Source organism: Juglans microcarpa x Juglans regia, chromosome 1S (assembly GCF_004785595.1).
Source record: "Juglans microcarpa x Juglans regia isolate MS1-56 chromosome 1S, Jm3101_v1.0, whole genome shotgun sequence".
In the NCBI taxonomy this organism is placed as follows: domain Eukaryota; kingdom Viridiplantae; phylum Streptophyta; class Magnoliopsida; order Fagales; family Juglandaceae; genus Juglans; species Juglans microcarpa x Juglans regia.
This window is the reverse complement of record NC_054595.1, coordinates 2,261,248-2,279,788: the sequence shown is the minus strand read 5'-3', so window position 1 is coordinate 2,279,788 and position 18,541 is coordinate 2,261,248. Positions and strand designations below refer to the sequence as shown.

The window sequence follows — 18,541 nt, the reverse complement described above, 5'->3', positions numbered from 1 at the left end:
TTATCTTTTCATTAAAGAATTAAGACGTGAGATTTACTTTTTCTTTTCTTTTTTTTTACCAAACGTAAGAAAAAAAAGGGAAGAAGATAAGAATCGTAAAAAGATAAAGTGATTTTGACTTTTGAGGATAAAGGTGCTTTAATTTAATTAATTAAAGATAGAATTCTTCCATATCACTTAACAATATATTCAATCATGATTTTCCACCGAACTATGACTGAAATGAGGCTATGACCAAACTTCGATTAACACATTATTAGTTTTACTTATTAAATAATTCTATTAAATCATTTTAAGATGGTGCGAATAAAATGATAAAACATAAGAATTAAGATAATGCATAACATTGTTGATGCCTCGTGAATATTTATTAAATATTTTTTTTTTATATTAAAATTATCCATAACATGTCCATCAAGGGAATTCATAATGGAGCTAATAAGCACAATGATGGATACTACTTTGAAAGAGTTCTTCAACATTATTCGATTATTTGCACCTCGATGGAACCCTTTTTTTTTTTTCTCTCTCTAAGCAAGACAATATTTATATTAATTAAAGGATAAAATAACAATGAGTAATGTTAGGTATACAAATTTAAATTGTGCAAGCCTTGTCCAGGACTTTTGTATAATGGTAGATTTTACTGAAAAATAATTTTTTTTTTTTACACTTTTTATAATAGAATTTATTGTTTTATAAAGAAACTGTACGAAACTTATATACTTAAACATTTACAAATCATAATGAATAATGATAGGGTTACTACTCTATTACTACCCATCTACTACTCCTTTGTATTTGATTTTTTTCTTAATTTTTTTTATTTTACTTAATGATTAAGGAATTGAGTATTAATAAAGTTATATTTTTTTTTTCTTAATGATTAAAGATGTTAAAAAAATATTTAAAAGAAAATGATAAAAAAAAAATAAAAAAAAGTAAAAATGGACTTGAATATAAATGGGGAGTAATATTACTCCCAATCATGATTACCTTGTAACAATGGAGGAGGGAAACTCCAATGCCTTGAACCATAAATTCATTAGAACTTTTCCTAATATAATTTGTCACTTTCAATCAAGTCAACTCAGGTGTTTTATTTTAAATGATTTTTTATTTATTTAAATGGTTAATATATTAAATTATGTAAAATATATTATATCAATTAATTCAATGAAAAGGAGGGCACAATCTTTGTTGTGAGAGATATCCCAATGCAGGAACAACTCAAGCCAAGACTTCGCTCAACCCTTGTCTAATGTTCGATCAAACATGGATCAACAAAAGAGTTCACTTGATGTCTTGCTCAAGGCTTAGTCGAGTGAGAATAGCTTAATCAATCTTATTCTTTTTTTAGATAGAGTTTTCAACTTGAATTGTAATGAGTATTTGAAATAATTAAGACTTTATGGACAAGATGATTGTTATTAGGAGTTTAACTTTTAAATAGTAGGCTTTACCTAAAATTTGATTCGGATTAATTTTAGAGTTATATCTTACTTTAAGTTCTTAATTGTAAGTGTTAACTTGTGTTTCGTACGCCTTTGGGACATGTTCTAGCAACTCGGGTCTTCAGAGTTGGACCTGTGAAAACGAAGAAGAAAAAAGTTGGGAAAGGGCGGTCTTGGAGTCGGAGAGTCTCTGATGCCAAAGTCAGTAGAGTATTTTGAAAGTTTGTAAATAATGAAAGAGTTTATAACTTTTCTCGTATAGGGATCGCTATTTATACTGCCGGAGGGGGGGGGGGGGGAAGGGGGATCATGCCTGCCCCCATGGTCCTAACTACTGTTCCTTTGTTAGGGTCCTTTAATGTGGGGTGCCTCTGTGATGACGTCATTAATGTGGCGTGTTGCATGGATAGTAGTGCCACTAATGCGAAGTGTTACTCAAGTAGTGATGTCATTAATGTGACGTGGTTCTCTGATTTGCCTTACTCTGTTAGTGTCTTTGGTAGTCTGTCGATGTCACATTGTCAGAGGATCGAGGGTCCCCTTGCTTCCCACTCGTTCATGTAGGTAGGTACTCAAGGGTTGTACGCTATTCAAGGAATCTCCAAGATGGCCAGTCTCATCCCCCTGCAATCTACTCCTAGATGAAGTCCGACCCAGAAAGGTACGAGTCAGAGCTGGTCCTTGTCTATAGCCAATTCAAATCCTCCCTGGAGCTCTTCCAACAACAAGCTGCGCTCAACTTCACCTCCATCACCAACATCGCCACCGACCCCACCGTAGACAAAGACTTCAACGATAGGGCCATGCTCTTGGCCCACATCAAACCGTTTTATCCTCAACACCTTGCTGATTTCCCCAAGCAACTCTCCCATTTCCTAGCCCCCTCTGTCACAAGGCACCAACTGCTCTCTCGACCTAGACCTTCCTCCTCACAAGGCACCAACGATAAACCTATAGTTTCCTCCACGCAGTATCCTGCATTCAAATCCCGAAACCCCTTAACAGTTACGTTGTTGATGTTCGTTGTTGTAGTCACCATTAGAGGTTCCTTCACCTCTGGTATAGGAGTCATTGTTCCATCAATGAGAGCATTGCTTGTAGGAGCTCCACCCCCAACAACCCTTTCTGTGTCACTTTGTCAGACCCTTCTACTTCCTCAGGAGGCATAGAACAGGTAGGGGAGCATTACCTTATGTTACCCCATCTTCATCTTTTGAAACAAACTCGTCGGCTTCTTCCAAAGTACACAAAATCCTGAATGAACCTCCATTTTCACATACTCTATCTTCCAAAGTACTCAAACACCCATCCTTCGACGACCCTATCTGTGATGGCATCGAAGTGCCCTTTGTCGGCGCACTCGAGGCCTTAAAACCAGTAGCATCTACCCCCCGCGCCCCCTCATCCTCTTTCAACCCACCACCCAAACCTTGACCAAGTCCACCCTTTATCCACATTAATCATAAGATCTTTTACAATAAAAATTCAAACACAACAACTTAAGAAAGTGGAGAAAAGTCTCAATCCTTAATCCTCTGGCGGTGCCAGATCTCCATGCTCATAATTGACATTGAACTCATCCCCTACATCAAAATCTATAGTTCTGAGAAGTGGGACCGTAGAAGTACTACCACATAGAGATTTTGCATAATCTCAATAAGTGGGACTAAGACTAGCATTCAAAAATGCATAGCAATGGAAATGAAAATTAAGCAAACAATTAACAAGAAAGGAACCAGCTCACCATTCGGGTGGAGTGTTAGTCTTATGAGGATTGGGGTTGGGGTTAGGGTTGGGATTTGGGAGGTGTGTTATATTCCAAATCGGGGTTGGATAAATTTCTAATTTTCATGGACTTTTGAGTCATTTGGGGCTACCTAGTATGGGCTGGGCGTTTTCTTGTACACGTCCAGTGTACTTGATTACTCCTATTGATATATATATATAATTTTTTTATTTATAAAAAAAATTATTGTATGGCTAGATGACTGTAATTAATTTTTGCTTATGCTTAAGGGACAAGTGGCTTATGGATATTAAGGTCATGATGTGTTTAATATTTCGGGTAGTGTTAATTAAGTTTAATGACTACGTTGTTATTTTTCTGCTTCGAAATAACTGTATACCATTTGAGCATTTTAGTATAAGCTCATTATCATAATGTGCAAGGGTGTATAGCCTGAGTGGCCAACATTCCGATGTTGCGACTTCCGCCAAATCATAAGTTAGGAGTCTATTTTGACACTAAGAGGACTGTGTTGCCACAAGGTGGGTACAAGTGGGTGGCGGGTCATCCGAACCTACCCCATCTATTCCACTAGGGGATGAGCAGGCAACCTGCCTATCTCAGGGACGGTGGTGGGCGAGCTAAATATTATTTTAAAGCTTTAGGGTGGGGCCCATGTGGGGTTTCCACCTATCCGATTCATATATATACTTAAAAATATCATAATTCTTCTCTAACTCTCTTTTTTTTCCTGCCCACATCTCCATCCCTCTTCTTCTCCACCTTCTTTTCGGCAAGCCCATGGCCTTCTTCTCTCCTCATCCTTTTTGGTGAGGCGCAAACTCATGGCATGGCCATGGATCTACGCAGAGACTCACAACCAATCATCTGGTGGGAGTGGGCGATCAGGTGACTGTGCAAAGTTAGGGGTGAGCTGAAAAATTGTCACCTTATCCAAGGCCGTGGGGACCTGCCCCCTAAAGGTGGCTCTCAGAAACCATTCCATTCCCGCTTCATTACTTGCGGAGTCCCAAATTCAAGATAATCACAAAGTGGCCCATGACCATATCAAGCCAACACGAGATGGCTGACTGCAAGAGCATAGACCACTCTCCCTCCAAGAGCTCTATCCTTTTGCTTTATTTTTATACATATATGAATTTCCTTTTTTATATTTTAAGGTGTAATTGGTTTTTTCTACATTTTTATTTTTTTTAATTTCTTCGTTTCTTATATCTTTTAATTGTATTCTTTTTATTAACATTTTTTCTTAGTTTTTTATTCTTTAATTTAAATTTAAATTTAAATTTAAATTAACATGTTTTTTCTTAGTTTCCTAACATCAATATTTTTACACAACACGCTATGCCAGCATATCAGACGGCTTGATACCAATTTGCTGAAACCAATTTGGGTAGGTTCTTGTTCGGTAACAGAGAGATTCTTGTGTCATTTCAAAATTTGCACAATTTTCTCCCCAAACATCAGACAGACACAAGACTTTTTAATTTCAAATTTTCAACTTTTTAATTTAATCATTACATAATCATCTAAACTTCCAAATAAAACCCAAAAAATTAAATGCCTCTTCCAAATTTCAAAATAAAAATTACATTAAAAAATCATATTCAAATAATTTTTTAACTTTATAACATTTTTATTTAATTTTTTCTTTCTTTTCTCAAAACTCAATAAAACATCTTAACTAAAACTATTTCCACAGAGTTCTCACAAGTTCTCATTTTCTCATTTCATCTCATTACCCATGCCCTTGAAACCATATGAATAAGAAGTTCAATTAAAATAACCTAATAAAATAACTATGCGTACTCTCAACTCGTGTATAGCCATCAAAAGTGCCTTATCATCTCAATTCTGCAGAAACTAAAGATTTTTTATGCTTATTTTATCCATTAGATTTCAACTGAAATTATGTCCAAGTATGATATTGCTATGCAGAAGGAAATAAGAAACGGCCAGCTAATTTAAATTAGAACTCAAGGATCGATTTTCACTTAAAAATCTGGCAAAAACAAAATCATATATAATATTGTGGAAAAAACAAATATAGATATGTTCCTGATCATTTCCATGCTTTCTTCCCACGGAACTGTTTGCCAGAACGCTGCTGTTTTCTCTTCTTCTCTTGTCGAGATCTTGCTACCTTGGCTTTCTTTGCAGCCAAGGGCATGGCCTTCTTGTGCTCCTTCTGCCTATTGCTCAGACCACCAGTCTATCAAAGGACAAAATACGGATTTATCAATACTCAAAAGAGGCTATGTATGAAGAGACATCATAGCCTAATACACATTGTAGTTTGAAGAGGAGACATAAAAAGAGTAAGTACAGGATGTTAAGATCCGTGCCAAATTCTTAATTACCGGTATGGCGAGGCATGACCTTTTACTTCAAGCCGATGTGAAAGACATACTCCACACCACCAACAAGATCTCCATTATATCAGCGGTGTGGACAGCGTGTACTCCACACTAACTTGGAATACTTTCCACATCGACTTAAAAAAATAATTCTTCTTTCTTTTATTTTATTTTTCGTGAGTAGAGAAAATCATCGGGAGTTCAACAAGGAAAATGAAGGGGAGGAAACTTAAATCAACTAATAAGCCCTTCTATGCTCAAATAAAATCCTTTCTTCTATTAGCTTTATGGTAAATTGGTCATCACAAGAAATTCATTAAATTTTTCCATCCAAATCTGCCCACTTGTGGATCAGTGAGGAAGAGGGCCTCTTCTCTCCATCTCTCTTTTTCCTTCCATCTAGACTATCCCTTGTTCCTTCCCTGTTTTCAGATCTTTTGGATTCTCAAGTAAAGATATTAAATGATGACTCTAGAATTCAAGCCCAAGCTTTTTTTGACAAGTAAATCCAAGCCCACACTTGGAAGATAATTAAGGAATATATTACCATTCCACCAACATGATTCTGAAATGCAGGCATATGAATGACGCAAGACAATTAAAAAATAATTACCTTTTTCTGTTTTACAGCAGTTTGAGCCTGGAACTTCCCTCTTTCCTCCCTCCCCTCCCTCACCAATGCTAATCTCTCCTCCTTGCTCAACCTTTTTCGCACATGAGCCTACAAAATGTACAAAAAGTGGATCGACATATGCTTTACACAGAGAATCGTAAAAGGATCCAAGGAACTTAAGAAATTTGGCCAGTAAAGAAATAGAAAACTCACTTCAAGCTTGGCAGGATCCACCCGTTTAACACTCGGTTGATCAGAACTAGGGATACCCTTTCTTAACAACTCATGCTGAGCCAAAGCCATTTTTGCTTCCTTCTTTGCCAGAAAAAATAATCATATTATCATTAAACAATAAACATAAAACATTATGACATCCAACAAGTATCACAAATTTGCAAAATATTTAAAAAGAATTGAATTGTTAATGTTTTCCAAGACACATGATCAAAATAACTAGCAACTCACCCCCCCCCCCCCCTCTCCCAAAAAAAAAAAACAAGGGAAAATAAAAAAGCTAAAGTTTAGTTGAGATTATTTTACCTTCAACTCCTTGATCCTTTGGAAATCATCGTTAGAAAGAATTCCATCGGTTGACTCTGATGGGATACGCCCCATTGTCACTCTTGCCAATCTCTTTAGAGCTCGAAGACCTGCATCAGCAGCAAGCAAATGTCCGTCAAAATTGGATAAGTTCCTCTTTTTTGCAGTAGATTCACTTCCTCCAGTTTTCCTGTCCCTGATGTCAGGGTCATTAGTTTTATCAGAACCATCCGTTTCTTCAAGCACATTCTCCTCTACAGCTTTCATGTGCTCTTCCTCTTCCTTGTCCTCTTCATCATCATGATCATTACTCCCTACATCACTATCATGGCCATCAACAGAATCACCAAATGTGGATCCATCAGCATTGTTCTCATCATTTTGTAATAATTCAACACCAGGAACATTGCTGATAACATCAACTTCTCCATAAGCTAAGCTTTTGGCCTTGCCTTAGGGTCCGTAGGATGCCCACGATCCTTCTTGACTAGCAGTGAGGGGCAAACCTGCATGAAAACAAATTTAGTGATTATTCCTAAATTGACCATAGGTATGCACCCGCGGGCACGCACACACCACACACACAGGGAGAGAGAGAGAGAGAGAGAGAGAGAGAGAAGTTCCTATTACCTCCCTAAATAATGTAATCAGTGAACGAGCTGCTACCGAAACTGCCTTCTCATGTGATTTCTTGTATAACACAAGATCTTGCAGCAGATCTTCCGTCATCAACTAGTTTCCAGGAACAAACAAAATTAATCCTAAAAGCAGTAAGAAAACAGGCTTACAAATGGCAATATATGCAAGCCCAAAAAAAACAGACCCATAATGACAGCAGTTAAAAAAACAAAACAAAAATGACTTGTATAGTGTATAGCCGACAGAAACAAAAAGAAAATGACATGAATACCAGACAGAAAGATTCTAGACAACTCTAATTGCATTTTCGGTGAACTCGATTGATCATAGAATTTGGAGCAGGGTAATTACCAATGGCATGCGTAAACATATCTCCTGTATTACATTCAGCCCAACAGCAATGACCTGGCAAAACAAGGTGACTTAAGAGGCAAAACCTTAGGCAAGTGCAGAAAAATATAATACAACGCAGCTGTGAAGCAATACCTTTGGGCGTGAAAGATCATGGACAAAAAGATTTACTATCTGTTTGAATAGTGATTCAGCCGCATCAGGTGGCACCTGCTTACAAAAGGTAAATTAAAATTATTAGGGTAATTCGTAAAAGTCCAAAAGGGGCAAAACTAAATCTAGTCAAGCAAAATGGAAGAGCTTACTGTACCATGTCATGGCACGCCTGAACTGCTGCTGCAAGTAAATTTGTGATATCACGTTGATGGGGCTGCAATAACCAATATAGTTACCACTTCAAGTCAAGAAAATAAGAACTTTAATGCATTAGTTAGAGAGTATACCTGAACATATTTCTCAAGAAAACGATAAAAACTTAGCAGAATCAAGCGATGAAGCCCAATTGTTCGAGCTATTACTTTTAACATCATCATCTTAACCTGAAGAAAATAATCAAAAGATCAAATCATCTCCGTTTAGCAATGGTAATAAACGGTGAGAACTAAACATATTAACTAAGTTAAAAGCAAACTAAACAGAAACATAACCCAAGATTTGTCACAAAAAATAAGTCAGTATTTGGCTCCTTTTTTTTTTTTTTGACCGAGCATTCAAAACTTTGGCTGCTCTTTTCATGCTGCACACATAGTAATCGTTCAAGAAGATGACTTGCCAAAACCATATTTAATTATAAGGAAGTTAAACCCCAGATACACAACCACATCCACTAGAACCATGTGCCAACTTAACCAAGACAACTTTTAGGCCCAGTTTAGATACAAGAAGTGTTTCATCTCATCTCATCATTACAATTTTCTCAAATTCCCACACAAAATATAATAAACAATTTAACTTTTTCTAATTCCAAAATAATAATAATATTAAAAAGTAATATTCTAATAATATTTTATTTAACTTTCATCTCAACTCAACTCACTATCTAAACGGCACCTTAGAGTAGAATTGAACCCAAATTGTCTAAGTTTACAGCTCATCCCCAAACAGGCTAGTGAACTAGGGGAGGCAGTCAACAACTCCCTAGAACCCATGGGGGGTGATCGTGACCAACCCTAAGAGCTATGGGCTCTTGACTATGGTTGGGCTTCAACAACCACAAGAGGAACCACCCCCTTTGGGTGGCTGACCATCTGGTTATCTTGTTTTCCTTTTTAGCTTATCCCCCCAGTTATTGTGACCTTTTTTAAAACAAAATTCAGGGCTTACGTAGCACATGGATTGCCCACGTCATTTTGGTAGATGATAAGGCAAGTGCCACATGCACTACCACATAGGGGTGTACAAAACTGTTAAAACCGACCATAACCGCCTCAAACCGGCCACCGGAGCACGGAACCAGCCAAAACCATAGAACTGGTCGGCCGGTAGTAGAATTATGTCAAAACCGCCATCAGCAAGTTCAGTCCCGGTTTGAAGATGGACCGGACCGCTGAACCGACCAATTATATAAATTATATTTTATATATATTTTAGATAAAACGATACCGTTTCACTTAAAGTGAAATAGCGTAAGTGAAACAGTGTCGTTTTACACGTCGCCGGTTTCCTCCCCCTTTACCGGCCAGTTCTATCCATGTGTAGTGGTTTCCTCCCCCTACTACCACATCAGTTTGTAAGGGGAATGTAGAAGAATTTGTGGTACCCTCGCATACTCTTAATGATTCACTCACTACACTTCTCACAGCTTTTGGGGAGAAGTAGAAAGGAACCAATAAGAAATTTATCCCCTCCCACTTCCATCCACTTCTTTCTTACTTAGACCCCCCGTTTGGATTGAGAGATGAGTTGGTTTTAGATGAGTTGAATAAAATATTTTTAGAATATTATTTTTTAATATTATTATTGTTTTGGATTTGAAAAAGTTGAATTTTTTATTATATTTTGTGTGAAAATTTGGAAAAGTAGTAATGATGAGTTGAGATGAGATGAGTTTCCAATCCAAACCGGGGCTTTATATCCACATGGTAAGTATTCCTAAATTTAGGATAGGTTTGGATAGTAAGATGAGAATTTTTGGTCTTAGATGAAAGTTAAAAATATTATTTTTTAATATTATTATTTTTTTGAGATTTGAAAAAGTTGAATTGCTTATTATATCTTGTGTGAGAATTTGAAAAAGTTATAATGATGAGATGAGATGGGAATTTTGTGTCTCATCCCACTTGCCAAGAGAAGTGAGAGACAAAACCTAACACTTTCCCTGTTTCTGTCCACAAGACTATCTACAAATGTAGCCCTCAAGTCTTTGGGCCCAAAGTTGGGGTGAAGTCCAACCAGGGCCCACGGGCAAGATTTTTGTTTTTGGGATAAATTGTATAATCATACTTTTATTTATTTCATATCATTTAAGGCTTATTTTATTTAATTCATAAGATAGTACTTAGAGCCTTAGGAAGCCTACCGTCCAGCCCAGACAAGCAGTTTGTGGCCTGGGTCAGTGAAAGCACTAGTCACACTTAGGTAAGCAGAAGCACAGTCTAGACTCTAGAGCCTACGCATGCGCACAACTGACTGAAGTAAAGTGCACATGTTTAAAAATATGTAGAATAACCAAAAAGCATAAAACTAAAAACAAAAACTTTAAAAAGCAAAGTGGTAAAATATTTAGCCTTTTAACACAATTTATTAGAGTATTATGCAACAAAAAAGACAAGTACTAAACTAATTACATAAAATTTAAACAAAGTACATGGTTCAAATAAAATATACCAAAAAGGCCCTGACCAAAAAAGTTCAAGAATTGCTTCTGCACTAACATAAGCAATCAAATATCAATCCATGTAGAAATCCAACTGGGACTATTATATTGGGTTCAAAGCACATACATCACATACGAAAACATGTGGTGCCATGGTACGTAAATTATCTTCAATATCAACTAAACACTTGAGTATATTTGATTGCATTATTTTCTCTGTCTTGAACTGATTTTTATAATTTTTTTTTCTAAAATCAATTAGAAAAGTGCTTTTTTCTGCACTATAAGCTTTCAAAAAAGCGCCAAAAACAGCGATTTTGTAAAAGCGCTTTGCTTTTGGTATGTGAAGCTCTTCAAACTTGGCATTTTCTGCTTTGCGCTTTTACTAACTATTTGTGGAGCCTACTTGGAGCCCAAGCTGTCACCTTAAAATCCTTGTCTAGTGTTAGGAAGCTGCAACGTTCTTGAAGGCTAATTTAGGAAATATTAGGCCGAGATATTCCTGGAAACAAGAGCTGTGGCAGCCCTTAATGCCAAGAACTTGGTGCCCAAGCTTGACCTCCATGAGTCTATTTTAGGAATGCATCTGTAGCACCCTTCAATCCCAATTAAATTGGTGGTTTTTGGCATCAAAGAAGGAAGCTTCCCTACATTGTGCCGCCCCTCTCCCCATAAGGATACACTAGTAGCTGCTGTCCCACTTGGGAAATCCCAAGAAAATCAAGATTTGAACCAACTTGGTGCCCAAGCATTGACTAGTCTGAAATAGGAAACTCCTGGCAACTTCTAGCCAGCATATTCCCCAAGCTGGCGCCCCCTCATGACCTAGAGACTCTAATCGCAGCCGTTATGATAATTGTTTCACCATTCATGCTTAATGGAAGCTAAATGTATTCTTAAAAATCTAGAGAGAAGTTGCCGACAATATCGACACTTAGGAAAATCTGATTTTGGAAAAAAAGTCGACAACACTCAAAGGAAAGCTTAGAAGAAAGTTGTCCAGACCAGGAATACCTCACTATGTCACCAGTTAAGTCCTGAAAAACCCTACAGCTGCTGCTACATCTGCTAAAATCAGAAAACCTAAAGGAATGAAGCTTTCACCCTAACCCCAGCTGCCGCCCCTCTTATGCCACCCTAGGATTATAGCAATTTTTAATAACAGTACATTATGAGGCGTGGAGTAGAAGAGCCTAGACTCCCAATGAATGAAAACGTGACTGAATTGGTCTCAGTTAGTCTCAGTTACTCTTCAGGGCGGAGTGGAAGAAGAGAGAAGATTCTTGAACGAGGAAAAGGATCCAACGACTTCAACAGAATTGAACAAGGAGACGTATGAGGTGAAAATCTAATGTACAGTTCTGTAGAGTGGCAGTAATGGTGACTTATCCACTATCACCACCAAAAAACCAAACTTTGGCTTACATAAAGTCGCCAAAGTACGATGCTTAACCTCTGGATTTGAAACCACTCTAGGATTATAGCAATTTTTTATAAAACAACTAGAAAGGAAAAGAACCATCCAGCAACCTCAGCAAGAAAACCCTAATTTTCTTTTCTTTTTTTGATAATTAATACGACTTTTATTATCACTGATAGGCATAGCCCAAGTACACATGAAGTATACAAAGGAAATACCTACTACACTTTAGAAAACAGGAAAACTAAAACAGAAACAGATTCAGCACATTCTCATCATTCCTTACAAAGATCTTAGCCCACAAACTCAAAGTAGAAGGGAAGAGGATTCTCTTTTGGCATGACATTTGGTTTGGGGAATCAGCTCTTAAATCAGATTTTCCATCTCTCTACAGGCTGGCGAGGGATCAAAATGTTGCTGTGGCAAATTATCTTCAATGTACGGATAATAATATTTTATGGAATGTTGACTTTATTAGAAATCCAAATGACTAGGAAGTTACTATTGTTTCAGATTTTTGGGAAGGATTTATAATTCAAAAGTGATGCAGGGAAGAGAGGATAGGCTATTGTGGGACTATGCTGGAAATTTCAGATTTTCATTCAGTTCTTATTATAAGGTGCTTAATTGTCGTTTTGGCTGTGTATTTCCATGGAAAAGCATTTGGAGGGTGAAGGTACCTACTAAAGTGGCGTTCTTCAGTTGGGTGGTTGCTCTAAGGAAAGTATTGACTACGGATAATCTTAGGAAACGTGGTTTGTGCATAGCCAATTGGTGTGTCATGTGCAAGAAGGATGGAGAATCTGTAAATCATCTGCTTTTACATTGTGAGGTGGAAAACTCTTTGTAGTATGAGGTTATTGGTCAGACAGGTTTATTTTGGGTGATGCCTAAGGAAGTTGTGGAGCTTCTTGCATGTTGGTGTGCTTGTGAGGTGAGGAAAGATGTTGCTGCCATGTGGAGAATGATTCCTTTATGTTTAAGGTGGTGTCCATGGCTGGAAAGAAACTAAACCCTAATTTTCTTGTTTGTGCCGCCGCTCTCCTCTTCCTCTCTCTTTGCAAAAAAAATTAGAAAAAAATTAAATTCTGGTTGGGTCTAAAGAAGCTGCTGGTAGCACAACATTGTGCCACCACCCTCCTCAGTTTCTTTAACTCAATTTCTGGTTTAAACTCATAGGAGGCCCACTGCTGCCACTCTACAAGCCTTCTCGAGTTTTATTGCCAATTTATTGGAAGAAAACGTCTTACCAAAAAGAAAAATTATTGGAGAAAATCTCTGGAAGTAACAGCCACTCTAGTAAAGGATCAATCCAGAGTTTCTTCTGTGCCACCCCTCTGCACGTTCTTTCAAGTTTCCTTCACCATTATCCATAGAAAAGGGTTTCCCAAAACCCAGGTAAGGAAATTGTAAGAAAAATTCCTTCCAGATTCTCTATTATGTGGCAGGTACACATACTATTTCCCCTGTTTTGGCTTCCAGGGTTAAAACTACATGATTACCATCCTCTTTGCTTTAGCCTATCTTACAACAAATCTAAGTGAGCATCCTTAAAAATTTACAGACCCCCTTTGATGTAACTCCGCCTATATGATTATAGCTCTCATTGAGTGCTGCTGTCCATGCATTTACAGCACCAAAAAGGACCCAAAAAAGATTGTTAACTGCTGCATCAGTGTATCACCCACTTCACAGCTCCCTGTCTTGAATTTTTATCATTCAAATTCATTGGAAAAGTTCCTTAATGGCTGATGCAAATTCACGGTAAAAATGAAACACCCAAAAACCACTCCATATTCTATGTTGTATTGGGAAAATTTTTGTTCACTTATATCTATGTAAGGCCATCTTTATGAATCCTTGTTGGATTACAATGGTATTGTTTGTGGATATTATGCTACCATGCAAGATTCATGCTATGGATGTCATGATATGATAGCCATGCATACAAATATTGCTAAGTCACGATTAATGCTATGCCATGCATATGCATATGATACTGCTAATATCCCAGGTGATGACTTGGATGTTTTGAGAAAGCGAGCCAGGCATAGACCAAGTTTTGCGAGTTATCTAAACATCACCATGTTATGCTTCTATTATGATCCCAATAAAATTAGTTAATTTTTATATGCTAGATCTCTTACCTAGCAAGGTACATGTTTTAGTAGCATTCCTAACTCTATGGGAAGCGGGTGTTACACTAAACTCTATTCCTCCCTCTTTATGTAAAGCAAGTCTCAATTTACACTATCCTAAAAATCTGATGTGAATAATTTTTCTATAATCTTATTCTCTACCATAATGCTATCCAAAGAATATTAGAATTTTTTTTATTGCCACTGGGTGTCCAAGAACAAAGTCCCAACTAATCCCAAGGGTGCACAGGCTCTCGGCAAGAAGTTTCCCCCAAGTGCACCTTGGGTAATTCAAGGGGAAGTTCCCCTAGTCCGATGGCCCTAGAAATTGTTTGCACCCAAGAGGATTTGAACCTTAGACCTGGAGGAAACATACCACCAAAGGAAGCATACCACCAATACCAAGGCCTTTACCACTTGAGCTAACCCCTAGGGGTGCCAAAGAACATTAGAAGTACCCATTGACAATCTTAGTTAGCCCGACTCATCAAGAGAGAAACCCTAATACAGCAAGAGAAGTACTACAACGTATTGACATAGGTTACCCATATATAATAACACAAAAGAAAATGTCTGAGGTTGTCGTTTGGGAATAAATGCAGATAACTTTTCTCACCTCAAAACGTTCATTGCATGTTTGAAGACGAGAGAATAACTTCTCAGCAAATCCCTGCATGTGAATAGAAATGTAAAATCTCCTTCCATCCACATGGAATATATTAGAAGTAACTGGACAGAAGATAATGAAAAAACATAAGAACCTGTGCATCCCTAACATGGCTAAGAGATGAATAATAGTTTGAAGTCGTTTTTTCTGATGATAAGCATGCTGTCTTTTCATGCTACGAATTGCACGCTGTATTTTTGCTTGCTTTTTCTTCTTGCTCAAAACTGTTCCTTTATGGTGTGCCTGTAGTCAATACAAGATACCCATAAAATGTTGTATTCTTAAAAGAATTTTTAAATTTTTACAAATGACTTCTCAAAATATCTGCTGCTCTAGTCGCAATAAAAAAAAAATATGTACTTCATTACCCAACAGCTGTCCCTGCAGTGGGAGGTAATTTTCTTGGGCGGGAGTGGAATTGTAAATTCCATCCCATAGTACTCCTAAAATATATTGGGGTAACCTGAATTGTTGTGTGAACAACCTCGTGAAATCTACAACTAACCTTATAAACAGCCTCTTTACAAAGGACAGCTCAAGGCACTTGAGGACTCAAGTCATCTTCACAGCTCGAAGCATCACTATCATCTTCATCTTGAATCTTCTCATAATCAAGGAGAAATGACAGAGCAGCAATCATGATCCTAAGTAATTCAAATGCAGATTGTGATTTTCAAATGTTCAAAGATTATAAATTACCCATGCTTACCAACAAAAAAACATTACTTATATACCTTGATGAAGAATGAAAACACGCAGTACAAGTACAAATTGCATCTGCAGTTCTATCATCAAACCAAACTCTTCTTCGGTGAAGCTCACATAGGGTGATAAGCGATCTCTTGGCTTTTGCTTCATCCTCTTGCTATCAAAATATTTACAAAATATAAAAATGAATTATCACTCCAACGAAGCTTTGCTCATTGATTAGGCAAAAAAATTACAAAAACAAACCTGAAGTAGTGAAAACAAGATATTTTGAAGCAGACGAGTCTTAACCTCGTTCTTATGCTTCTGATTCATTCGCCTGATGCTATGAACAACATGAGAGAATGCCAATTTTCTTAAAGCCATATCGCCCATAGTCTGTAGCTCCATGAACAAAGCTAGGGTGTCCCCAATATCAACCATCTAAAGTAGAACAATGAAATATGCCAAATTCAATATGAAAAGGTTCCGTATCAAACAAAATCACTTCAATTTTTATTTTTTCTTTGTGAGATTTGGCGATATTACTTTCCTATTAGCAAGGAGAATGAGCGATTGACCGATATGAGACCTCAGACCCGAGGGCAACGAGCACGCAGAGGAGGCTAGGAAATGGGAGAGTTGCTTGGGGAAATCGGCAAGGTGTTGAGGATAAAACGGCGTGACGTGGGCCAAGAGCATGGCCCTATCGCCGAGGTCTTTGGCTACGGCGGGGTCAGTGGCAATGCCGGTGATGGAGGTGAAGTTGAGCGCAGCTTGTTGCTGGAAGAGCTCCAAGGAGGATTTGAATTGGTTGTAGACAAGGACCAGCTCTGACTCGTACCCTTCTGGGTCGGACTTCATCTTGGATTGAAGCGTCGGGAGGCTAAGCCTATCGGAACTACGTCCCGAGGCCGAGAGCGGCTCAGGATAAACACCAGGCCGCTGAGAAGCCATGGGGTGTTGGTTTTGCGATTGAGAAAAGTTTACAGGCTTCGGTTTTTTGGGGGGTTTAAACTGAAGAAAGAAAAGCCCTAGAAAGGAGACTCAAACCCTACAAATTCCGAAAAAATAGTTAGATACAATGAAAATACAAGATATGATCTAATTGATAAAATTATAAATTTTAAACATATATTAGTAAAACTAAGACTCGAGAAGTAAAAAAATAACAATATAAAATCCAGAAATTATTTCTACACTTTATAGTTAACCCGCCCCCCTCCCCCCCCCCCCCCCCCCCCCCCCCCCCCCCCCCCCCCCCACGCGGCGCGGCGCTTGTGATTTGGCGGAAGCCGTGATGTTGACCACTCAGGCTATACACTCCTCACACATTGTAATAATGAGCTTATGCTCACATGCTCATATGGTGTACAGTTATTTCGTGCGAAAAAATAAAAAAGTAATCATTAAAACTAATTACCACTACCAGAAATATTAAACACATCATGACCTTAATATCCATAAGCTACTTGTCCCCAAAACATAAGCAAAAGACTAATTACAGTCATCTAGTCTTATAATAAAAATTCAAACACAACAACTTAATAAAGTGGGGAAAAGTCTCAATCCTTAATCCTCTGGCAGTGCCGGATCTCTATGCTCATAATTGCTACCGAACTCATCCCCTACATCAAAATCTACGGTTCTAAGAAGTGGGACCTTAGTGGTACTACTACAGAGAGATTTCGCAGAATCTTAGTAAGTGGGACTAAGACTAACACTAAAAAATGCATGGCAATGGAAATGAAAATTATGCAAACAATTAACACAAGAAAGAAACCAGCTGAGAAGCAACCACTGAACTCGAGACATTTATTCCCCTGGAGTCTCAATTGGGTTCACTTGGCCAAATATTTAAACCCTCTGGATCCAAACAGGTTCACAAGATCGGATGTTTTTATAATCCAGAGACATGTATACCTTTCGAATCTCCATTGCATATACATGAGAATTTCATAAATGACACTCACGCACCCCACATAAAATCTATTTATTCCAAAAACCAACAATATTACATAATTCCAATTTTCAAGCATAAATTCATAGTGCGATAATAGGAATTCTCGCAAACAGCTATAAACAAATAACAGGCCAAAAACAAATATTCAACAGATAATTACATGATGGAGAGCAATGCAACATCAAATATATTGTGACAAACAGCATACGTGGGGAGATTTCTGACATTCACAAACTGTATTTCAGCGCAAGAGTGGGAATTCCAAGCTCACGTTCACAAGCTGGAAACCAGTGCGAAGGTTCCTCCTTGCGGCTGAAAAACAGCGTGAGCAAGGGTAAAACCCCCACGTCGCAAGATAATAAAAACAGTTATTAACCAAGGGATATACAACATTATTTACGGAATAGAAAAATACAATTTGACAATCAATAAAGGTTCTACACAAAATCACATCACTGGTTCTCAACAACAAGGCAGAACTCCACAAAACAATCCCAACACTTCGCGAGACTCTCAGCCACATCACAACTACACAAATATCCCATAACTTCACGCGGTTCTTGGTCACATCACAACTACAGAAATATCTCATCACTTCACACAGCACACGGCCACATCACAACAACAAAAATGTCCCTTCACTTCACACCGCACGCAACCACATAATAATTACACAATTTACAGTTCACAACAACAACACAGTTCACAATTTGCAACAATAGTACACAGTTTACAATTCTCAGTTCCCATCTACAGTTATTTCAAGATTTGTCAGAGAACCACTTACCTCCGTGCTGTGGTTGACCGGATTTGACTGTCTAGAGATGATCCAGGTGCTCAAAATTGAGGGCCTGAGAGTGGAGCCGGGCAGAGGCGGTGCGCCGGTGGTTCACAGCTGAGAAGAGAGGGAAAACGTGCTATTTGCTCTGTTTTGGGTGGAAAGACAGATGTCTTTCGTGGCTTACAAGGGAGGTCACGGGGAGGCGTTGGGTGGTGCTAGGGTAGTTTCTGATTGGTGGAGGATGACCGTGTGTGCGTGTTGCGGGGATAGAGACAAAGAGAATGGGAGGGACAAAGAGTGACGGACACAGGGGAAGGGAGGGAAAGTGAGAGACAACAGAGGGAGGAGCAGCGGGCCATCGAGAGGTTT

The 18,541-nt window shown here is 38.1% G+C and overlaps 1 pseudogene; it reads right to left on the bottom strand.

Annotated features, from left to right (window-relative positions):
- Positions 1-5,166: 5,166 nt before the first annotated feature.
- LOC121246523 lies at positions 5,167-16,385 on the bottom strand (annotated as a pseudogene).
- Between the last annotated feature and the right edge of the window lie 2,156 nt (positions 16,386-18,541).